The sequence below is a fragment of the Malaclemys terrapin genome, chromosome 14 (genome assembly GCF_027887155.1).
Source record: "Malaclemys terrapin pileata isolate rMalTer1 chromosome 14, rMalTer1.hap1, whole genome shotgun sequence".
NCBI classification, from domain to species: Eukaryota; Metazoa; Chordata; order Testudines; family Emydidae; genus Malaclemys; species Malaclemys terrapin.
This window is the reverse complement of record NC_071518.1, coordinates 44,326,173-44,340,338: the sequence shown is the minus strand read 5'-3', so window position 1 is coordinate 44,340,338 and position 14,166 is coordinate 44,326,173. Positions and strand designations below refer to the sequence as shown.

The 14,166-nt window shown below is 55.2% G+C and overlaps 1 pseudogene; it reads left to right on the top strand.

Moving 5' to 3' along the window:
* The first annotated feature begins 339 nt into the window (after nucleotides 1-339).
* LOC128848985 (fibrinogen-like protein 1-like protein) lies at nucleotides 340-12,249 on the top strand (annotated as a pseudogene).
* Nucleotides 12,250-14,166: the final 1,917 nt, after the last annotated feature.

The window sequence follows — 14,166 nt, the reverse complement described above, 5'->3', positions numbered from 1 at the left end:
TCCCCATGCCCCCCTCAGCCTTCCCCCTGCCCCCCACACTCCCTGGCCCCCTCAGCCTTCTCCCTGCCCCCCACACCCACTACCCCTGTCAGCGTTCCCCCTGCACACTCTGTCTCCCTCATGCCCATATCCCTCTGTCCCCCTCAGCCTGCCCCCTATCCCTGCCCCCACATCCCCCTGCAACCCGCTCAGCCTTCCCCCCACATCCCCTCACAGTCCCCATGCGCTGTCCAGGCCCTGAACCATGGCCTCAGCCAGTCTGCCTGTGGGCTCGGCTTCAGCCTCCTGGAGCCCAGCGGGAGGTGGCAGCCAGCGTCAGGAGGGCAGCCTGCCTGCCACATGCAGACAGAGCGTGGGGATGGGGCGGCCCTCGCGCAGGCCTCAGCCCCGCTGGCAGCAGTGGGAGATGGCGCCATTTTGATGAAGGGACAATTGGTGCCTTTGGCCACGTTTCCATGGGACAGGTGAGAAGCCTCCACAATCCCGAGTCACAATCAGAGCGTGAGGGCGGCCGCGCTGCTGCCCCTGTTGTGCATGGGGTCGGCCCAGCACGCCCAGCTGATGGGGGTGATCCTGTCATGGAGTGTGGGGGGACTCAGGGTCCTGCACCCCCGGCTTCCTGCGATTCACCATGACTCTCAGCCAGCCAGTAAAGCAGAAGGTTTATTTAGACGACAGGGACACAGTTCAAGACAGGTCCCGCAGGCACAGAAAACAGGACCCCCTCAGTTAGGTCCATCTTGGGGTCCTCGGGCACCCCAGCCCCCTTGGGAGGTCAGAGCCCTGTCTGCCTCCCAGCCATTCCACCAGCCAGCTCCTGAAACTCTCCCTTCAGCGACCCCTCCCACAGCCTTTGTTCAGTTTCCCGGGCAAAGGTGTCACCTGGCCTCTAACCCCTTCCTGGGTTCTCATGTTACATGCTCAGGTATTCTCCGGTCAGTCTCCCATCCCCCAATGCAGACTATCCTAGCCACAATCCCCTGTCCGCATTCAAAGACCACAGTGATGTAAGCAGAATCAGGATGAGCTCTACCCTGACATCTGGTGGTGAATTATGGCGAGTGTGGAAAAGAAGTCTAGGGAGTGATCGTGTTTGCATAGGCACACCCACTCACATGCCACATGCCTGGCATGAAACAACAGCAACTGAAAGTGGTCACTTTGGCTGGTGTGGGATCCCCAGTTTTCTCTGTTATTGGGACAGGAAGAATAAAGTTTTGTTACCCTGATTCTGTGAATCAAGGCCAGTGAAACTGTTGTACGACAGAAGGACTGAGTGAGTCCTTCACCATTACCTACGTAGCACTTGCTTGACAAGGGGCATGAGTTACAAAACCCAATAAATAGAGAGAAGATGGGGGACAGCTGTTTGTACTTGATCCTATGGGCCCTCTTTGAGGGGTTGAAAGACCAATTGCACTATTTCCTCTCTCCACTATTGAATGTCAGAGCTAACTTTGATTCCATTAGGAGTCTAGTTACAGACTGCTGAGCTGAATTCACTTTGGGCCAATGGTGCACCAGCACTGGGTTTCCCCAGTTGAAATTGCCAAGAGCTGAGATCACAAAAGAGCTAAAGTTATTAAGAGCTGAGATCACTGAGGCTGTGTTAACTAGTGGGGGAGCCTGAAGCTATATTGCTAAGCAGCTGGCGGAGCAGCTAGCCGAGTGGAGTCTTGCGGGGATGGTTGGAGTGGAGCTGAGCGACTCACAGGTCCGTGAGCAGAGCAGAGCAGAGCGGAGCCTTGTGGGAGCAGCCCAAGGGACGGTTGGAGTGGAGCTGAGCGACTCACAGGTCAGTGAGCGGAGCAGAGCGGAGCCTTGTGGGAGCGGCCCAAGGGACAGCTGAAGTGGAGCAGAGCTGAGCGGCTCACAGGTCGGTGAGCAGAGTGGAGCAGCTGCCAGAGCAGTTCGTGGGACGGTGGGAGCAGCTCACGGGGCAGCGGGTGGAGTGGAGCGGCTCGTGGTGAAGGCTGTGGCAGAACCCCGTCGGCCTCGGATCACGTAAGGTGCCCCTTAACACCCTGCGTGCCCCCCCCAAACCCTGGGGCTGCACTGACCAGGGACAGAGACTTTGGGAGGTTGTTGGACTTTTGGGACTTTGGTGATCCTTGGATTGCTGGTTTCAAGAACCCAAGGGAAAGGACACAGCCCAACTTGCTGGGGTGGGTTTTTTGCTCATGGTTTGTGTTATGAATCCTGTTTGTGGTGTTTTTCCAATTTAATGCTGATGTCGTTTACCTCATGTTAGTAAACATTTTCTGTTACACTCAGACTCCGTGCTTGCGAGAGGGGAAATATTGCCTCTTAGAGGCACCCAGGGCGTGGTATGAAATTGTCCCAGGTCACTGGGTGGGGGCTCAAGCCGGTTTTGCATTGCGTTATTGAAACGGAACCCCTAGATACAGAACCCGGCCCTTGTTGCTGCCAACTTAGATGGGCAGAAGGGTTACAGTAAGAACAGTCCCAGTTCGTCACAGATGCGTAGCCAGAATCAGCCAGAATCCACTGGAAGCTGCTTTACCAGTTTGTTGGGGCAGGCAGACTTATGGGGCCGGCTGCAGCTGTCATTCGGGGTGTGTGGGTCGGGGGAGGAGGCAGCATGAATTGCATGTGGGAGATTCATTGGTTGTTTGTGTGACAGCACAAACTCCCCCTCATCCCAAAACCTGCTTCCCAAATGAGCAGACTGGAGCACATCACACTAAGCAAACTGGTGCCACGTGCAACAAAATAAACAGGTCCCATCTCGTGTCCTTTGTTGCACATTTCGATGGCGTGTGCCAGGTGCTGGCAGGTTGCAGGGTCGAGAAGCGTGCATGCGGGTGAACCGCCTGGGTGCTCTTTTCCAGAACTATATCGACGGAGCTGTTCCCTCTAATGCACCAGTTCCTGCCCCCTGTATCCCAGCCAGAGAGCCTTGACAGTCGCTGAATGAATCCAGTTTGATCCTCTTCCCTGTGGGACAGATGCAGCAGCAGCGCAGTCTCGATCCAGCCCATCCCACTCAGGTATCTCCTCACCCGGCCGTGACCTGTGGGGACAATGGCGGGGGGAGGGAGGGTTCAGTCTCTGTAACCCCACGTGCTAAGCAGGGGTTAGTGATACCAAATGGAACTGAAAGTCCGAGGGGGGTGGGGAGAGGTGTTCCCACCGGGTGTGTGGGTTTGGTGAAAGGCGCCTACAAAACGTTGGGTCTGCCCAGTGCTTAAAGACAGAGCTGACTGGACTCAGCTGGAAGTCCTGGTTTCTTCTCAGTGATCCCTAGAGCTGAAAACACTGTGAAGCCAGTTTGCCTGGGCACCATAGAACCGGTGCTCTGGTGAAAGACAGTACAGGGGGGAGCAGCAGCGAGGTTCCCCCTAGCCAGAGAAGTCACTAAGAGCTGGACTCACTCCGGGCTGGAGGCCCCTCACAGCATGGCATCGCAGCTCCAGGCAGAGACGGCAGCATGGAGCAGCAGCGGTGCAGAGCAGAGGCAGAGGCATCCCTGGCCCACCCCTTCTCTCCCTGGGGCAGGAGGTGAACACCCCTCCTGAACCCTCCCTGAACTCTCAAACTCTGCTGAGCTGGGCCCGTAAACTGGGTAAGGGGACAGCAGAAGGAAAATGGGAGGGGTGTGCCAAAGGGACATTCGTCCATTGGACTCTCTCATCCCAAGCTGGGAAACTGAGGCAAGGGGTTGCTGCCCAATGGATTGTAGAGCGGGCGTTTCACTCACAGTTCACATACTGCTGAGTCACTCTTGTGATGGTTTCCCCAGTTCATGCTGCGTTTCTTTCTCCTCTAAATAAAAGTTCTCGTGTGTTAGACACAGACTCAGCGCTCATGACGGGGGAACAGCTGCCTGTTAGGGGCGTGCTGGTCAGTTTCCCAGATTTCTGGGAGGGCGCTCCAGCTGGTTCTGCTTTGCAATGCTAAGAAGAACCCCGAGATCCTGATTCTCGTCCTTGTCACTGCCAATACCACCTGGCACAAGCGTTACACCCCCATCGCGTTCTGCATAACCCCCGTTCCTGCCATCTCCTCTGGCTTGATCCTCTCCATTTAGTGCGTCCTTCGTCTGGAAGGCCGATGATACAGTAATGCCGCAGAGTCCCACTGAGAAATTAAATCCCTGGCTCACACCTGCCCGGCTTCAGAAACGTTGGCGTTCTCGGCGAGGAGGGAGGGAGCCCAAGAAATCTGGTATCTGCGGTAAATAAAGGATGGGCAGACGTTCCGGAGGGGGCTCCCTCCCTGCCCACAGGCCAGGCTTGAGGCCAGCAGTTGAAAAAGCAAGATAAGCTGGGTGTGGAGTGGTGTTTTCCCCATAAAGGCATGGAGCCCCGGCACTGGTTTTTGATGTAGAAGTGGGACGCTTCAGGTTGCTAACTCAGCTGCAGCGTCGGGATTGTTGAGTTTTATTGAAATGTCCAGTATTTCACACAGCCTGGAGATGTAGGGCCAGAGCCTTGTGGTGGGCACCAGAGCCCCAGGCAGTGTGGGCACGTGGGGGAGGTGCAGTGGCAGGGCATGCTAGGTGGCCCCTGTGGGACACCATGTGCCCTGAGTGCCCGGGCACAGGAAGGAACGTGCCCAGACAGACACAGTAACTACCGCATAGAGAGGGGTGTGGGGTTCCAGGCGGAGCGGATAAAACACACAACCACTGTGGTTGCAGGCTGAATCTGAATCCTGTTTATTGCAAGCTTTCTTTTATAGTTTTTCTCAACATTACATAGCACAATTAGGCTATAATCACACATCTACGGATTGGACAAGAAGGAGAATCATGTGTTTATCACATGTATAGCCCCACACCGATTGGTTCAACCGTTCCTTACATAAGGCCATGATTTGTTTACCTCATCTTATATAATCCTAGACCACCAGGGGGCCTTACATAAGGCCATGATCATCTTATATAATCCTAGACCACCAGGGGGTCTTACATAAGGCCATGATCATCTTATATAATCCTAGACCACCAGGGGGTCTTACATAAGGCCATGATCATCTTATATAATCCTAGACCACCAGGGGGTCTTACATAAGGCCATGATTTGTTTACCTGGCAAGTGTCCCATCGTGACCCTTACCTTCTTATGGAACTTTTCATTAGGTTGGTGTAGGGATGATACATCCCCACACCTCCCCCCTTTTTCTTAAATAAGGCCTATAGGAGGGTCCAACTAACATTAGGACAATTACTAGCCACCTGACTACTTTTTTTGAACCTATAAAACTGACGACAGGTGACATTTAACAACTGGGAAATATATAGAGAACTATTAAAAAACATAACATTACATAAATACCCACGAAAACCATTGGGGTGTAAATAAGGATAGCCAATAAGACATGTTCTAAAGGGATCCGATGGGGTGGCCATGGACAAGCAAAAAGGGCTTCTTGGCCAGTCTGGTTTGCCCAGGTGATCCAAACATTTTGTCGTGGGTTAACAAAAGGTACAGAGTTTGGACATACAAAGACCCCTGCTCCTATAATAAGGAGTCCGAACAAACAGAAGCACAGCATTATTAGGTGTTTAGGCTGTGACAAACAACAAGTGCAAGTCCGGTGCCGCGGGGTTTTGTGTATCCGGTGTCACTACTGGATAAGCCTTGGGCGCAAATTCCCCCTCTATATGGGCTTTCCTAATAAGTCCATGCCAACGCCTTACGGGGTCCGGGGGGGCCCGAGCCGCCCGGGATATTGTCCGAAGCATGTCGCAGGGTGGAAACATCGGATGAGTATGCCGGAGGCTTTGGAGCAAACGGGTTGGTGACATCCAGTGGCCGGTGCGTGGACACGTTATCCCGTCCAGTGCACCCAATCACGCAGCCCCACAAACCACAACGAGGCCAGGGGGTAGCTACATCATCCGCCGGAGGGATCTTATCCGGTGGTTTTTTCCTATATGTCCTTTCAAAGTTAGATAAGCCTGGCTTTGCACCATATTTGGCTCAATGACACGACCTTTTTGTTGCCGTGAGAGACCGACTTCCAGAGGTCAGAGCCTAGACTTTCCCAGACTGCCTTATTAAAGACAGTATCAGGAGTAACAAAAAACCCGCGTCTCTGCCCCCATTTCAACAAACGGGACAACGTGTCAGAGGGAAGCTTCTCTCCCCGCTGTTTAGCGATGCATAATAAAAAATCATGCACCGTCTCCTCCTCTGCAGACAAAGCAGAGCCCATTTTATTAAATGCAGCCGCTTACCTGTGAGCTCACGAACGTCTCTCTCGGACGACCAGGAGCCGGTATCCTCCGGTACCTCCTGCCGCGGCTGCCACCTCCGCCTTTTCTTAAACCATGTTTAGTTTTTGGTCGTGCTCCAGTTGACACTGAGCTTGGCAAACCATCTAAATCTTGGTAGCCTGCCCTCTTATTCCCACAGATTCCCTTTCTCTGATGATCTTTGTGAAGAAGGCCTGTCTCCACCTTAACAGGGCATGGCTGTTTGTGCTTTTTGGTAGAAGGAGTGCTGGAAGGAGAAGAGCCAGCACTGAGAGCCTCTTCAATATCTAAATTCAATTGTTCCAGTTTCTTCATGAGAGATGACATAGAGTCTGACCACTCAGATCCTTTTTCTGGTTGGATCTGCTTTCTCTTTGCTCAGCTTTTGAGACAACACCTGTTGGGTCTACTGTCTGAGAACATTGATCCCTGCTCCACTGGCGGCTGTGTCTAGTATGATCTCTGCTAGCTCACTTTGGGCAAAGTCCTAGCTGCCTTGATGTCCAAGCCGAATCACGTCGGGGTCACCATTTGTGGCGTCCCAGGCGGAGCGAATAAAGCGCACGACCAATGTGGTTGCAGGCTGAATCTGAATCCTGTTTATTGCAAGCTTTCTTTTATAGTTTTTCTCAACATTACATAACACAATTAGGCTATAATCACATATCTACGGATTGGACAAGAAGGAGAATCATGTGTTTATCACACGTATAGCCCCACACCGATTGGTTCAACCGTTCCTTACATAAGGCCATGATTTGTTTACCTCATCTTATATAATCCTAGACCACCAGGGGGTCTTACATAAGGCCATGATCATTTTATATAATCCTAGACCACCAGGGGGGTCTTACATAAGGCCATGATCATCTTATATAATCCTAGACCACCAGGGGGTCTTATATAAGGCCATGATTTGTTTACCTGGCAAGTGTCCCATCGTGACCCTTACCTTCTTATGGAACTTTTCATTAGGTTGGTGTAGGGATGACACATCCCCACAGAGGGGCAGCCTGCACTCCTCTCAGTGCCGTCCCTCAGCCCGGGCAGGTGCACAAGGGCGAGGGGAGCCCTGGTGCATCCTCTGCTTTCCCGACCCTGCCTGGCCGAGGCACAAGGGATGGGGGCACAGTGAGGTACATGCTGCTTTTCCTTTGAAACGGAGCAGCATTTCCCCCAGCAAGTGCATGCTGCAGCATGAGCCTGGCTAGCTAGGAGTCTGGCAGTGCCTCCTGGTGGGTAAAGAGTGCCCCCGGGGCCATGGGGTACCAGGAGCCTGGCGGGGATCCCCTGCCCAGCGCTCTGCTGGACCCTAGGCAGGAATCCTCCCGCCCTGCCCCAGGTACCTTTAGGCATTGGGGCCAAAGTACTTTAGAACACAAAGGGACTAGCATAAACCATGTTTTAAAAATGGGGAAACTGAGGAATGGTGCAGTGTAATGAGTTTTCCAAGGTCACAGGTCGAACTCAGGCCCTCTGTGTCTTAGACTATTAGAGTGTGTGAACGGCTGCTAGCTGGCAGCGTCCCCGCTCCTCTGGGGCGTCAGGAGACGGGGAGGCGTGTTTTCAAGGATGAGTGACTCCAGATTGTTATTTCACTTCAGTTCCAAACGTTGTAGTTCTGGCTTGTCAGACTCACTGAAATCCTTCTCCTTTAAAGTGTTAACCCTTTGCCTGCCATGGGGTTACGCCTCTCTCCTCCCTCTCACAAGGATACCTGAGATTGCTGGCAGTGTGTCACAGTTACTTGGGCTGTGACATTGTCTGAAGAATTTGGGGTCCAGGCAGCTCCAAAAAGAATGAAATCTGTCTGGGGATCATGTCTGGGCAAAGTGTTTCCATTGCAACAGTGTGTTTCCGTGTGTCATTTACACGGTGTTCTCTCTCTCTCTCTCTCTAATTCATTTGCACGTTTGTATCACGGTCACTTGTGGAGTTAGTTGTGGACTTTCTAATTTTGCAACAGCACATGAATACAATGATGGCTGACAGAAAGCACGGTGCCAGACTCCAGTGCGGCTTTAGCCGGTTCTGGTTTGACACACACACACACACACACACACCCTGCCCGCCCCACCCCGCCCCACCCCACAAAAAGCTGCCATTTTGCAACTGTCATGGGCCGGCAGCAGCTATAATCAAACAGCTGTAGAGGAGCTCCGCCCTGCATACTGAGCCGGCAGCTCCTCCTCCCCGGCAGCCCCGCGCCCCGCTCCGGCAGCACTGTGCAGGGCCAGGGACCGGGTTGTGTGTTGTGCCGGGGAGCGCAGCCACGTGTCCGGCTCGCACAGAGCCCAACACCCTGTTCTGAGCAGCAGGGTAAGGGGGCCAGGGGGAAGGAGAAGGGGCAGGGAGATTTTGGAGGGGGCAGTCAAGAGGGTGGGGGGTCGGGAGTTCGGGGGGGGGCTTTTTGGGGGGAGTGGAGAAAGTTTTGGGCAGTCAGGGTACAGATAGGGGGTAGGGTCCTGGGGGGCAGTTGGGGGGGGTCCCAGGAGGGGGCAGTCAGGGGACAAGGAGCGGGGGGGGTGGGGGGTTGGGAGTTCTGGGGGGGCTGTCAGGGGGCAGGAGTGGGGAGAGGGATCAGAGCAGTCAGGGGACAGGGAGCAGAGGGGGTTAGATGGGTTGGGAGTTCTGGGGGGGGGCTGTCAGGGGGTGGGGAGTGGTTGGATGGGGCGTGGGAGTCCCAGGGGTCTGTCTGGGGGTGGGGGTGTGGATAAGGGTTGGGGCAGTCAGGGGACACGAGGCAGGGAGGCTTAGATAGGGGGTGGAGTCCTGGGGGGCAGTTAGGGGCAGGGGTCCCAGGAGGGGACAAGGAACGGGGGGAGGGTTAGGGGTTCTGGGGGGGCGGGAAGTGGGAGGGGCGGGGCTCCTCCCATCCTCTTTTTTGCTTGCTGAAATATGGTAAACCTAAGGGGGAGGGGTGTCTATGTTAATCCCGGCTGAAATAAATGGCCATGCCCTTGCTAGGGCAGCGCTTACAGTGCACCCCTCAGGGACCCGGCTCCATTTTGAACTCTTTTTGGCCAGGACTGTGGCCCCTGGCGACTCTGCCCACTTTAAGCCTGGCCTGAGCTGGGCCCACAGAACAGCTGCAGTGTCAGCAGCGTGTCCCCCTCTGGGCTGCTGGGCTGCAGTGCAGGGGGCAGCATGCCTGGCGTGGGGCACACAGCAGCTCTGTGCCCTGGGCCCCTCTCACCTGGAGCTCATCTGAGGGGGGGCAGAGCCCTGCCGGAGGCTGCCCAGCTGCTGTCTCTGTGTGGGTGAGCGGGCACTGCCCTCCGGCTGGTGGTAGTGACTGTGGATGGGGGGAGCTGGGACACAGGGGGTTGCTCCGAGCAGCACTCCCCTTGCAGCGGTGCAGCGGGGGAGAGAGGAGGCAGCTCCTTCCCCACCACAGGGAGCGCTCCAGCCGGTCCTGAGCCGCCCGGGACCCGGGAGCCAGGCCATCGGAGCCGCAATCTTTGCATGGTTTTTACTATGCAGCTGGGTCCCAGCTGTGTGCTAATCGGGCCGGCTGCAGAGACTGAGACAGTGGCCAGGCTGGGGGAGAGGTGAATGGTGGGCTTCACCCCGTCTCCAGAGACTTGGGCCCACCCCCCCATGCTGAGCCCCTTTGAACATCCAGCCATGTCCTGCGGTGCCTACCTGGGAGCTGAGCTCTTCTGAAAATCTGGCCCAGTAGTTGAGCCCTCTGAAAACTCTGGCCTTAGCATCTAAGGGTAACATTTTCAAGAGTGGCTAAGTCACTTAAGTGCCTAAATCCCAGTGACTTCTAGTGGGATTTAGGCACTTGTGAAACTCTCTCCTGGTCTCATGTCCAGCGGTTTCTGTCCCCTGCAGGGTTCCAGTCCAGCTCTCTCCTGCTTCTGTCTGCGCTGTCCATGATGGCGCTCCTTTGCGTAGCCCCCGTGCAGGGCAACGGGGCCCTGGCCCACAAGAAGGTCGAGAGGGGTGAGTAGAGAACCCGTCGGAGAGCTTCTATCATCTGCCATATCCGAGATCAGGGCATCGTGGGCCTGATTCTGCTCCTCTCCCCCATGCCGGGGTCACCCCTATATCCACTTATCCACTGAATGCACCTTCCCGCCCTCCGCCAGCTCTGGGCCCAAAGAAACGCTGAGTTCTCCGAAGGGTACGCAAGGCCGGCCTGCGCTAGTGAGCCCACTACTCCCATTCGGAGGCCTCCAGGGCCTGGGAATGGACCAGCCGGGGTGGGGGAGGTGCTGCTCGACTGGCTGTTTGCTTTACGCAGCTTCGTTATCCCTTTCTCCGGTAACGGCTGCCAAGCCCCCGGCAGTGACTGAAGAGCGCTGGTGCCCACCGCAGGGCAGCATGTGGGAATCAGGTACCCCCCCCAAATTGGCTGGGAGTTCTACCCTTCCATCTCACCAACTCCTATACTAGGGCTAGCCCCGGCTAACAGCTGGGGATCTCTCGCTCATGCCTAGAAGCCTTGCCCCCAGAGTCCAGGCAGCAGGGAGAGCCAGTTCCTCCTTGTCAGGGTTTTCATTCCCTTCTCCCCACACCTCCAGCGGCTCTGGGAGCTGCTCAGGGGCTTGCCCAGGCAGGCCAGGGGCCGAACCAGCTCCAGAGGTGGCCCTGAGCCCCTGCCCCCGCAGTGCTCAGCAGCTCCTCCCCCTCGGCTCAGCTATGGGGGAGGGGGGCAGAGCTGGTGGGGCACACAGGGGGATTGTCTGGGGGGTAGGGGAGCTGGGGGGGCTCAGGCTCGAGGGAGGACCCTGGGGAGGGGAGGGGCAGTATAACCACAGTGCTCTCATTCTACCAGGATAGTTCAGGACAATTTCCGCCCCAAAGACAAGCTCCTCGATAGGATGTCTGGAATTTTCAAAGGCGCCACAGGGAGTTGGGTGCCTAAATCCCACTGAATTCCAATCACAGTCGGGTGTCAAACTCCCTTAGGCTCTTTGAAAACTCCCATTTAAATTGTCACCGATGGGTTTCATAATTAACATTCGCTGAGATGGATCTGGCAGCGTCTCCCCCACCCTCCCCAAACGATTTCTTCAGCAGTACGGACTCAGGAAGGATACAGAGCCTTGGTTTACACTTGATTCATCTCCTCAAGGTTTCTTCAAAACCAGCAGAGCAAGAAACTATTCTTATTTTATTTTATTGGTAAAATGAAAGTGTAAGATCTGGAGCGGGATTCTGTGGCCAGGAATGGCCGGGGCGGATTCTGTGGCTGTAGTATTGTGAAATACACAGGACCTGCCTCTAAAAACCCAGCCTCCAGTTACTCCAGGCTGATTTGATCGAGCTAGCTAGCGCTCACTCCCCCACCCCCTTAACCTTGTGTTCGTGGCATTTCAGGGTTCCCCAAAGACTGCAGCAACATTCCCAGGGACAGCCCCAGCGGGGTCCCTGTCATCCAGCTGGCAGGCTCTCCCCCTCGAGTGGTGTGGTGTGACATGGACACCAAAGGTAAAGGCTGGACCGTTGTCCAAAGAAATTCTTACAACACAGAGATCACCTGGAAGGAGTCCTGGAGCACCGACAAGTACGGCTCTGGGAACGTGCAGCAGGATTACTGGCTGGGCAACTAGTACCTGTCCCTGCTCACGCGACAGAACACCTACAAGGTCCGCTTTGTGGTGGAGGACAAATCCAACAACACCCGCTACGCAGAGTATGACATCTTCAGTGTCGAGGATGAGCCCAGCGGGTACCCGCTGAGGCTGGGCAGGTACTCTGGGGACGGCAAGGACTATCTCACCACCTACCACTCTGGCCTGGGGGGCATACACGACAACATGAAGTTCAGCACGACTGACAAGGATCAGGACCAGACCAGTGGGAATTGCGCAAGTAGCTATGGAGGCTGGTGGTACGACAAGTGTCAGAACGTCCTGCTCAATGGGAAAGGCTCCATCTACTGGGCAGGGTTCTGTAAGAGTGGGGAGTGCAAGTCTTCCCTCATCCTGGTTAAGCCAACAGACGTGTGCTGGGTCCGGCAGGAGGAGCCCATCCTCCTTGGGAGCTGGCGCCGCTGAGACAATATTAGATCAGACACGGAGCGCCATCCCCCACCTAATCAGTGCAGTCCCTGCATGGCCTCCACTCTGCTCACCCCCTTCCCTGTTGGCTTCTGCATGGTAAATCCCCTGGAATAAATGCTGAGAGCTGACCCCGCCGGTGCGTTCGAATGACATGAAGAGTGTGATTGGTGTGTATAACTGGACCCCCGCTTCCACTCTGCCTCGCTGGAAGCCATGTCACTCACTACGACTTTAGACCCACATTAACCTCTGCTTCTCCCAGCCCTGCCACTGCCCCTTGGCATTAGTGATCAATGAATCATGACACTGGATTTCTAGTAACTGTCACTGAGCATTTAAATGGGGGATGACTCAAAGCCAGGACTTTACATCTGAATCCTGCATGTATTAGCAGTAGTGAGTTTGGGTTCAAAAACCTGCCCTCTGTGTTTTTAATAAATATGGTTATTACATGAGAAAACATTGCAACAGTAATTAGTTGCTGATAAACCACTGAGATTAGATAGACGTGCAATGAAACGAAACAATAAAGATATTGGTGTCCCTCTTCAACTCAAGGGGCTAGTCAAAGTTTGGGGCCCTGGGGATGTTCCAGTGGGGAGCAGAAATTGGCAGTGGAGTCTGGTAATTTTTTGATGTCTTGTTTATTGACAAGGAACATACAGAGTCCTGCTTCTCCAAACACAGCAGGAACCAACAGCAGGGATTAGCCTCCCTGCTCCCTGCTCTCAGCTCCAAGCCTCTTTAGCCAGCACCTGGCCCAAAAGCTCTCTATGCTCCTCCCAAGATCACACCATGCTCACAGGCTCTGCTCGGCTTTCCTGCTCTGCCTCCGTGTCCTGGCTGCACTGCCCGGCTTGTCTCTGTCACACACGCACCAGCTCAGAACGACACTCGGTCGCATCCTCTGCCCACCTGGGGCTAGTTTCTGGCCACACGCCATCATGGCTTGTTCTACACGAGGCCCCCCTTACCTGTTGCTTCCAGCTGTCTTAAATGAAGAGTGCATCCTCACAGCTGTGTCAATGAGATTTTAACTCCCCCCATAACATGGTATAATCCAGCTCCTAGCAGTGTATTTATCTGTCAGGCTGACGTCCTCTGAGCATCTCTGAGCATTTCCTGCCTGTTTGGCTTCAGTCACTTCAATCAAAGTTCATTGTGACCAGATGCTGAACACCAATAATGCTAACAGCCAGGGGCAGGAGCACCCCCCCGCCCCCTGAACACGGAAAGAACAGGCTAAAGAACAAGTCAGCTGGGCCTGATGAAGTTCACCCTCGGGCAGGGCTCCCAAATCTTGGGCTGTAGCCCAAAGATGGGCCGTGAGGTAGTCCTGGCTGGTCCACTGGCAGGGGTGAAGATGGGGGGGAATGTGAAGGGGCATTGCCCCCCCCAAAACTGCATTTTTCCAGTCCCCTCCTGACCATGGCCCTTCAGTGCATCCCCAGGACACAAGGCCCTGTCTAATTGGCCTTCCTGACAAAGCCTGCATGGAGAGCGTGCGTAGGGGGGAGTTTGGGGGGCAGGTTTGGAAAGAGGGCTGTTTTCAGGGGGAGGGAAGCTGGGAGCCGCTGAGGTGCAGCTGGAAGGTTTCCTCCTCCCTCCTCAGCAGCTGGGATGCAGACAGGGGGGAGGGGGTTGCTATTTTGCAGTTGGGAGTATCAGGGACCCCGCCCCCCCCATGCACTAAGCTGTCCCCTCCATCTCGGTTGCTGGTGGTGAGGTGGGGGTGTGCTGTTTTGCAGTGGGGGAGCGGGGGATCCCCCTGCCCAGGGCACTGACCTCTCCCCTTCCCGCCTCCCATCTCCACTGTCCGTGCTGGGAGCCACCCCCACACCCCACTCTGCCCATTGCAGGCTGCGCTTGGTGCCCTCCTGAGCCACCTATCCCTCGCCAGGCTGGAGCATGACGCTGCAAGCGGGG